The following is a 10,000-nucleotide window of genomic DNA, read 5'->3' as shown; positions in this document are numbered from 1 at the left end:
AGCTTCCCCACATCGCTGATGCTAAACAACAGCAACCCCTGAGTTAGCATCACTTCATGCAGGAACTTTTTTGAACACCTGCCCTCACCTTCTGGATTCTGGAGCCAAAACGTCTGATCGTCACCTTTAATCAGGTGTGAAACGTGCCGAGGAGCTGCGCGTCGTAGATAAGCGTCTCTGCTAGCCTCGCGGTGGTTTGTTAGCGTGTCTTCAGAGGTTCTGTTCTCCTGCAGCAGGTGTTCTACCAGAGCCTTTTTCTTCTGCATGTTCAGCTGAACAGAGTGACCTGGAGGTGACCTGCTGCCTCCTCTGCATGAGTCAGAGGAGCTGGTGATGAGGAGGAGCAGAATGGTGGAGATAACCACACTTGTAATTAAGGACAATGGCCCCTCTGGAGATGGCTGCTGACATCGTTCACTTGTGCTGAAGCCTGTCCTGAATCAGGGACAGAAATTAAACATCATCTCCAGGCCAAAGGTCTCTGAAAGTTCAGGAGATGTCAGGAACAGGGGACGACTCGTTCTGCCAACGTTCCTCTTCTCTCTAAGGTTCATTTAAATTGAAACGTGCGGTCTTCTGGCCCAGCGATGCTGTTGGCCACCGTCCTTCACTCCTGTCGTCCCTTTAATTGCTCGTTATGTTTTCATATTATTGTTCTCCCCCTTTTTAAATAGAAGGTGATGCCCAGAGAATCTGGGTCGGACTGGAAATGTGGAGCATCACAAATAAAAACCAGATCTGCGGTTGGTTCAGTGTCGCAGCTGCCGGCAAAATATTCCAAATACATAAGAAAATGGTGTCAAATGTTTCTTATTTTAAATGACCTAAAAATCACATCAACTTGATACGGAGCAGCTTTCAGGACCATCTAAAGATGAGGATTTTCATCATGTTCTGACCACAGGATTGGCCACCAGGGGGCGCCAGTGAGTCTGAACCTGGAGACACCAAATAGCCTCCGAGGCCTCAGTGGTCACGTGTCCAACCCCATTCAAACAACCAGTATGGACCAGTACGTGCACTGGGTTCTGGCTCGGATCGCAGTCACATGATCCATCACGACTCAGCTCTTCTATAAAAGGAGGAAAAACTCAAGAAAAGAAAGTGGAAGAATAAAGAGATAAATCATCGTCGGAGTTTGGTGTTTCTGTGGCGCTGCAGTGATGAATCGCCTCCTCCGAGAGGCAAAACAACAGAAATGAAAGTAATAAAGTAAAGGAAGGACGCTTCCTTCCTTCCTCCCTTCCTTCCTTAATCCCTTCCTTCCTTCCTTAATCCCTTCCTTCCTTCCCCCTCCCTTCCTTCCCCTCTCCCTTCCTTCCTCCCTCATTCCCTCCCTTCCTTCCATCCTTCCTCATTCCCTCCCTCCCTCCCTCCCTTCCTTTTCCCCTCCCTCATTACCCTCCTTCCTTCCCCCCTTCCTTCCTCCCTCATTACCTTCCTTCCTCCCGTCCTCCCTCATACCCTTCCTTCCTCCCTTCCTTCCCCCCTCCCTTCCTTCCTCCCTCATTCCCTCCCTTCCTTCCATCCTTCCTCCCTCCCTCCCTCATTACCTCCCTTCCTCCCTCATACCCTTCCTCCCCTCCCTCCCTCCCTCATTACCTCCCTTCCTCCCTCATACCCTTCCTTCCTTCCCTCCCTTCCTCAGGTGGATGTTGGGACAGACGTGTTCTTCCCGTTTAGGAGTCGTGCCCAGTTTTTAGGGGCTCCGACCGTCGCTTCAGTGGTCCATCAAACACTTTCCTCAAGGACTGCGAACACTCGTCTGTTCCCGAACGTTCCAGGCGGTTCTGCTCCGTCACGCCACAGTTCTCAGCATTTGTTTGGTTCTGGGATGTTTGAGGTGAAGCGGCGTGGGTGACGGATGCGTGCGCCACGCGAGCGCGTTGGAATAACACGCGTAAGATCTGAGCGATGAAGATTACAGTGATGTCTCCTTTCATGCTGAACATCTGACAGACTGAGACTCAGGGAACCGACCCGGATTCACAGGAATCCTGGAGGAGCTCGAGCACGTCTGCATTTCATCCTGATCGGGCCGTCAGAAGAGAGGGGAAATCTCCCAGAAACGGCAGTGGGCGCCCCCTGGTGGCGGGCTGCAGGGGCAGAAACCTCACGCATTTGTTCGCGTGTCCCATCAGACAGACGCCCCCTGCTGGCTGGTATCTGCCTGGTTCCGAACAATCCAAATGAGGGATTTGTTGAAGCGTTGGAACATTTTCATCTTCTTCATATTTCAGATACGTTTCATTACAATCTTCATCTTCTCCCCCCTCGCAGAACATTTTCATCACTTTCTGGCTCATTTTCTCCCGAATATTTTCATGTCAAAACATGAAAAATGATGAAAAACTGGAGCGAAAAACAGCATAATGGGAAAAGCTGCGGAGGGAAATCTATTCCTGACTGAGGAGCTCTTCAGCTCTGCTCTGCTCCTGCTGTAATGTGGGGAGGGGGCTCAGGTGATGGCTCCCCACCAGGGAAATAACAGAGGTCTAAATCATGAGCAACGATGGGAAGGCGAAGTGAGGAAGATTAGATGAAAGCACCAGAGAGAAAGAAAGTGTAGAAGCACAGAAAAATGGGAATTACAGAAGGTTGGAAGAGAATAAGGAAGGAAGAGAGAAGCGTGCGCGTGCGTGTGCGTGTGTGTGTGAAATTAAGTGTTTTGCACGAGACTCATCAGACACTTGGATCAAAGATAAGCTGTTTTTTCCAATTTATTGACTTTATGTTCTCTGAACACTTAATAAAGCCCAAGGAGGTGTGTGTTTGTGTTTCTCTGTGTTTCTGTGTGTGTATGTTTGCTCTTACAAAAAGGGGGCTTATGAACGATGGAGCACAGAGACTCTGAACCAAACAGGAGCTTCCTGAGTGCCTCCAGGCAACTGTTGACTGTGGTGGAAAATATTGGACAGTTCAGCAGATCTTCAGTCTACACACACACACACACACACACACACACACACACACACACACACGCACGCACGCACACACACACTGTCTGCTCCTCCTCACTGACTCGTTCTTGAGTCACATGACCAGATCACATGACGCCTCAGTGATGTTTATATTAAGCGTAGCATGAATGAATGAATGAAGCAGATGTTTATTTTCAGACATTGGACTAAAAACGCTCATTTTTACTGCAATGTTCAAATCCTTCGTCCAGACGTCACTAAAAATAGCTGAAAACGTGAAGAAATGAGGTGAAAATCACACAACATCCAAAAGCTTCTCATGAAATCCGCGATGACCAGATGGTTTGTTCATTTATCTTTTTCCACAGAAACTTCAGATTCTCCCAGAAGCTCCACAACTGTGACCTTTATCCTGGTCTGAATCTGCAAAGACGCAGAAATCAGTGCGTTCCACCGTCGTCCGGGCGCCAACGGAGGAACTCGCTGATCCGTGGTCATCGGCATCAGCTGATGGTGGCGCCCGGCAGCGCGGCGGCGCCGCTGGAACGCTCACGTTTGCAGATGATGCTGCTGTTTACGAGCCCGCTCCTAAATGTGAGCTAACTGGAGCGGCGAGGACGCTGGCTCATCTTCCACACTCAGATCCACCTTCGGCACATGTGACCCGCCTCGTGGTGACCCGCCTCGTGGTGACCCGCCTCGTGGTGATCAGCCTCGTGGTGATCAGCCTCGTGGTGACCCGCCTCGTGGTGATCAGCCTCGTGGTGACCCGCCTCCACCGGACAGCAACGTCACACTCGTGTGAAATGTCACAAATGGAGCCACATGAGGAGCTTCAGCCGGAGTCAGGACAGCAAAGATCCCCGAGCATCAAAGTTCCCCCAACATCAAAGATCCCCGATCATCAAAGATCCCAAGTCATCAAAGACCCCCGGTCATCAAAGATCCCTGATCATCAAAGATCCCCGATCATCAAAGATCCCAAGTCATCAAAGACCCCCGGTCATCAAAGATCCCCGATCATCAAAGATCCCCGGTCATCAAAGACTCCCAAGTCATCAAAGATCCCCGGTCATCAAAGATCCCCGATCATCAAAGATCCCGGTCATCAAAGATCCCGGTCATCAAAGATCCCCGATCATCAAATATTCCCGGTCATCAAAGATCCCGGTCATCAAAGATCCCCGATCATCAAATATTCCCGGTCATCAAAGATCCCCGGTCATCAAAGATCCCCGGTCATCAAAGATCCCCGGTCATGAGCCAATAGGAGCCTCTTGGTTCCTCAGGATGATTCAGATCTGTGTGATGTGACCGGGATGATTCTGGCATCATACATAATTAATCATCGCTGTGTTTAACTAAAGTTCTAATTATGTTGTGAACAAACAGCAGATGGGAGCAGAACAGCAGGAGCTGCATCAACAGTCGTCACGTTTTAATTGGACTCCTCCTGAACCGAAGATCCAGAACCTCGTTGGCTTCTGCCGACAGCATCAACATCCACAATAACTCACTCACATTTGGGAACGCGCTCCGAGGAACCTGCAGCTCTTCCCAGGCCGCTGGAGAAGCAGGATAATGGTTGGTGACGACCTCTGTGAAGGTCAGAGGTCGCTGGGTGAAACATGTCCAGCATCATTAGCTGCAGAGGTCAGAGGTCAGCACCACATGGCACCTCAGGCTGGTCATGTGACTGCAGAGAGGTCCCGGGTGGTGGGAATGTGAGAGACGGTCCTGGACAAACTAATGGACTTGTTAGCATTCACGACGTTAGCAGCCAGTCCTTCCCGTCCATCCACCCACCCATCGGTCCACCCGTCCATTGGTTCATCCTTCCATCCATCCATCCATCTGTCCATCCACCCATCCATCCATCCATCTTTCCACCCACCCATCCTTCCACCCATCCATCCATCCTTCCACCCGTTGGGATTTTAACTTTTCTCTTTTAGAAATTGTGAATTTACGTCTCTTTGATCTCAGTAAACTGACAGGAAACTAAAGTGATGTAGGTGACCGCTGGTTAACTTTCCTTTTATTAAAGATTCCATCATCAGTTGTGACGGTGGGGGCGTGCGTGCATGCGCTCAGACTGCAGCTGCACATGCACATGCACATGCACATGCACATCCTGCAGCGGTCCCAGGCTGATGCACATCCAAACCCGCTCAGCTCAGCTGCCTGTGCAGCATTTTCTAATTTGACTTGGTGACGTGTTTCTGCCTTGGCCGGGCAATAAATCAGCAGCCCTCTCAGGTGCGTTCCCTGCAGCCTTCGCTATCAGCACAGCCACGTGTTCCACAGTCGGGGGGAGGAAACGCTGCGGCTGCATCAGCACAACAATCAGACAGACGCGGAGAAGCAAACAGGAAATCTTCCTTTTATCTTTAACAATAGAGGAGCAAATAGAGGCCGTTTCCACGCGAACTGCTGCCTGGATATTTAACATTTGTTGTCCTCCACGCTTGTTCTGCTTAGCATGCTAACATTTATCTACAGAGAATCAATTTTCAGCTAATTTCCAACTTTTCTGTGTCTCCTATATTTACAGCAGTTTGGTTAATTATCGGCCTGCTGTACTCCAGCCCACCAGAGGGGGCGGTAGAGGCGCCTCTACTTCTATGACAGATTTATCTTTGCTACAAGAGTTCTGACATGGCCAACAGTCGGTGCTTGTCACACTGTCACAAACATTCACAGGTCAAACCGAGGATCCAGACATGCTCCAACTTCCAGAAGTCTGAAAACTCTTAAAGGAATTAAGTGTCGCTCTGGAGTCGAGCGGCTGGCGGCTCAAATCTGCCTCCGCTGCCACCGATAAGCTCCATCAAATGTAATAAATCAGAGCGTCTTTGCTCTGTTGCAGCGGCGTCTTCCCCTCTTCGCTCCGTGATTCCTCCTCTTGTAACTTTGTCAAGCTTTGCCAGCGAGGGGGTCAATCACAGCTGGGGGAATCTGTTCTGACTTCTGCTTCTGAACGTTGTCACAGCGCAGCAACTCTGATTCTTCCTCATCTTTCCATCGCCGTGGGCTCGGCTCCGTTTCGCCCGCAGGCATGTTTGAAGAAGCCGAGTGTCTCTGCAACCGTCCCATCAGCTTACTCACAGCCTTCACAGCACATCAGAGTTCCTGGGTGAGGGACAGTCTGTCTCCTGATGCTTCTGAGGCGTCAGCCCGAGTCCGTCACCCTTCACATCTGCCTCAACACTTCAGCAACACTTCGAAATTAAGACTCAAGAGTCAAAAAACACACACAAATGTTGATCGGTATCGTAAAAACCAACCTAACCAGATTCTTTTGGACCCTGCTGACGTTCCTGGTCGCGCTGATGCTGGTGGCGATGTCGCACCACATCAGCCGCCGTCCTCGGCTGCGGCCCCGCCCCCTCCTCCACCACCAGTGTCACGGCCTGTTCAAGGCTGCCCACAGGGAGACGCTAATTTACAGCCTCTCAAACCGAAGTGTCACTTTTATTGACAACGATGGTCCAAATATTCACGTCAGCATCTGCATTCGTCCGCAGTGAACATGTGACACAGCCTCCCTTCAGAAGATCTCAATTCTCTCCATGAAATCCATTTTCTGTCTATCAGCCAACACACACACACACAGCCTCACACACACTCAGGTCACGCTGCTCCTCTGAGCCGTCTGTCTTTGGCTGACATTGTACCTTATTGTTATTCAGCTCCATGTTCTATTTCACACGACAAGATGTTCAGGCTCTGATGAAACTGCTTGGGATCTATCGTGGCTCATTTTTACGATGGTCTGTAGACGCAGCGGGGACCTGCAGGAACGCCATCTGTTTTTATGGCGATGAGCTGTGCGAGGCGTCGCCTACGCAGAGGAAACAAAAATGTTACAGAGCAGAAAGTGAAATTGGAAATCTTTTAAATAGCCAATAAAGAAACTGGCACATTATGGAAAAACTGGGGTGTCAGCAGAAGGAATCTGTGACAGATGAGCCGCATTTCACCCGTCTGCTACTTTTATGTCGGTCATTTACAGTAAATTTGTCCCTGAATATTTGCTGGGGACGGATGTAGCTTAGCATATTCTGAATATCAAACCAATGTCAACATATCAGAGGTAAAACAAGCGGTTGGATTTAATTAGCACAGCAACCAGCTAGGTGCAGTCCGCAGCTGTAATACCGCGTGTCGCCTCTAGAGGCCGGTGTGTGGAGTGTTTGGCGACCTCTAGTGGAGAGAAAATGAGAAGAATTTGAGATCGACAGAGCACGAGAATTTCAACAGGTTTGTTGCTGAAACGACAGACAGGAAATACCGAGTTTGTTGACGACGGTCAAACATTAAGGGTTCCAACACTGACTGGAACCAGTTTTAATAGTTTTTCATTATTTAAACTTCTGAAAACCTAAATAAGAAAATTCCAGCGAGAGTGAAACGACAGAGCACAAAGAACGTTGGATTTGTTGTTTGCAGCTTTTCTGAGTGAGAGTCCAGAGACAGAAGCTCCACAGAAGGCCCACAGCTCATTATGGTCTGTTCTTCAAACCCAAGAACAAGAAAACAAATTAGCAGCTGGACCGAATGTTAATGAGAGCAAAACACGATTTATCACCTCACACCTGAGAAAATGGGCAGAAAGTTTCAGCCGCTAATCACTCACAAACATTAGCTTTGTTCATGTTTACAGGTTAGACTCAGCATTAGCCCTCAAGGTGTGTGTGTGTGTGTGTGTGTGTGTAACAGAGACCTTGTGTGTGTTTCAACTTGTTTCCGCTTTGATTGTGATCAATCACCTTGCTCCATATCCACTTCCTGTCTATTCCTCTGTGTGTGTGTGTGTGTGTGTGTGTTGGGAGGGGGTCATGTGTGTAATCCTGTCACGTACGACTGCAGGAATTACAGCACATAACAAATGAGCTCGCCAGCGGAGCTCTGAAGGATCGGGGCCTGGTTCTTCAGCAGCTCTGGGCCGAAGCTTCTCCTGAATCTCCTAATCAAACATTTAATTTCATCTTACTGTCACAGAGGCTGATGTCAGGAAGCTCCCCTGTCTCAGAAAGATTTCCAAACCCAGAACATTTCCTGCCCCCCTAGTAGCTGCTCGCATGTGTGTTCTCCCCTCACGGGTCGGGCTCAGCTCCAGACTTGATCCATCTCAGGAGACACCAGCTGAACCGGAGCCGATCACAGCGAGCGGCCCCTCCAGTCACCGCTCAGCTGTTGGCAGCGTCGATCTCCCCCGGCCCCCCCGAGCAGCCGCCATCCCCGAGAGCGCGGCGTTGGGTCGCACGGAGCCGTTGATATTTAGTCCACGGACGTAATCAGCTCCGACCGAGACGAGCGTTCCCCAGCAACAACCTTCATTGTTGAGAGTGAATCTGAATAAGAGATAAATGCTCCCGTTGGGGCACCGACCCAGTAACCTTCTAGCCACGCAGACACGACCAGGGCTCCTCACCTAACAGCGCTCCTGCAGCTCCACAGAGAACGAGATCGGTCTGTTGCATCTGCCTGTAAAAACCCTCCGCGGGGGAGATCATTAGCCTGACGCAGCGCGGAGTCATGATGGACGAAAGTGGGGAGAGGACACAGCTAATGAACTTTGATATGACAGAGTGGACTCTGGGGATCGTCCCTCACAGCCGAGGACGCCGCTGTTCGCCAGCACCGGTGAGCCAGAGAACCCCGGGCCAATATGACACTGATTAACGGCCCGAGAATCAATTAGTGTTGCAGCATCGACGTTTGTCCTGTTTACCGGGGCTCAAACGATCCGACCCTGCAGAAGTGCCTTTGAAGCAGGAGCCACGGCAGAGCAGCGAAGTGTGTGTCACAACACCGCCGCGCTCACGAGCCGCGCCGCCGTGTAGCTGCACGCCGTGTAGCTGCACGCCGTGTAGCTGCACGTAGCTCATCGCTAATGGGCCTCGCTCCACCGGCGTGCGGGGAGCAGATGGTCCACTGTCAGCAGCTGACGCGTGCACGTGTCGCGCGTCGAGGAGGGAGCGGGCTGCTTCGAGGGATTCCGAACATGATGTCACTGCTGATCCCGTCAGGAAAGAGTCAAATCCGGCGCTGCTGGCTGGACTCGCCCAGACTGACGCGGCCGTGGGTGCGACGCCCTAAATACAGCGGCCCTGATGTCAAAGGGGACTGGGTGGCCCACGACTGTCCCCCGACCTACCAGGGGCTCCCTTGTGACTCAATGCCAAAACGCTGGTCCTCGGTCTCAGATGCTCGCCGGCGTGGAATCAGCCAGCCGCGAGGCGCAGCGCACGTGCACGTGCACGCCTGCCAACCGACGCAGCGGCTGAGAGCTGCGACTCTCTGACATCTGAAATCCTGGTTCTTGTTGCACCGCATGAGAGCTGACCTCCGCGACCTTCGTCTCCATCATCACCACCACCATCGTCATCATCCTCCATCGGTAGTACTTGGTCATGTCTCCAGAGAACATGGGCAGACGTGTCCTCTCCAGACTGATCTGTGGCTAAAGTCACATGCTCCTTGTGATGGCACCGCAGCAGCTCTGGGGTCAGCTGCTAAACCAGAGTTGGGGCTGTGTGGCAGCTTCAGTAGCTTCAGTGGCTCCATGCTAGGCGAGATGAGACTCTCCCATCCATGCACCTTTTGCTGGAACATGCCAACTCTTTTGGCTAGATTCTCTCTCAAGAGTTCAAAGTCCTTTTCTGACAGATCTTTCACGTCAGCACTCTCCACTTCTGAACCATTGGAAGACATTTTCAAGTCATCACAGCCAAACGTGGTCCATAATGTCTCTTTAGCGGCCTGACGTGTTTGTGTGTACTTAGCAAGACATTTGGCCGTTTTGACCATCGCACGGGCCATTTCATCTTCCTCCATTTCCTCCACACAATCGAGACCGGTGTCGTGCACCCTCCCAAAGTCCACGCTAAGTGCTCTGATCTCATCCATAAGTGCTCTTTTCTCAAGGAGATTCACAGTTAGGGTCAGCTTGTTGACTGTTGCTGAAAAGGGCTTCAGTTTCAAGGCCTCTAAATCTGCCGCGTCCATCTTCCTTCCCACAGTGACCAAGGTGCTGTTGCTCAGAGTTACTCGGCTTATTTCTCTCTTTGATG

General features: G+C 50.9%; 1 long non-coding RNA gene across 3 annotated transcripts in view; it reads right to left on the bottom strand.

The window, feature by feature from the left end:
• Positions 1 to 2,727: 2,727 nt before the first annotated feature.
• The window catches only part of LOC105419588 (uncharacterized), an 8,200-nt gene continuing 927 nt past the window's right edge, over positions 2,728 to 10,000 (bottom strand). The window contains exons 2-4 of one of the 3 annotated variants that reach the window (XR_966243.2): positions 6,599 to 6,765; positions 6,214 to 6,344; positions 5,277 to 6,142 (exon numbers count right to left, since the gene is read on the bottom strand). This is a non-coding gene — a long non-coding RNA (uncharacterized lncRNA). Of the gene's footprint in view, positions 2,896 to 5,276; positions 6,345 to 6,598; positions 6,766 to 10,000 lie in introns of those variants that run through there. The other 2 variants (XR_003890900.1, XR_966242.2) reach the window with 2 other exon arrangements.

This window comes from Takifugu rubripes, chromosome 14 (assembly GCF_901000725.2).
Source record: "Takifugu rubripes chromosome 14, fTakRub1.2, whole genome shotgun sequence".
In the NCBI taxonomy this organism is placed as follows: Eukaryota; Metazoa; Chordata; class Actinopteri; order Tetraodontiformes; family Tetraodontidae; genus Takifugu; species Takifugu rubripes.
Note: the sequence above shows the minus strand (reverse complement) of the source record. Positions and strands in the feature narration are given on the sequence as shown.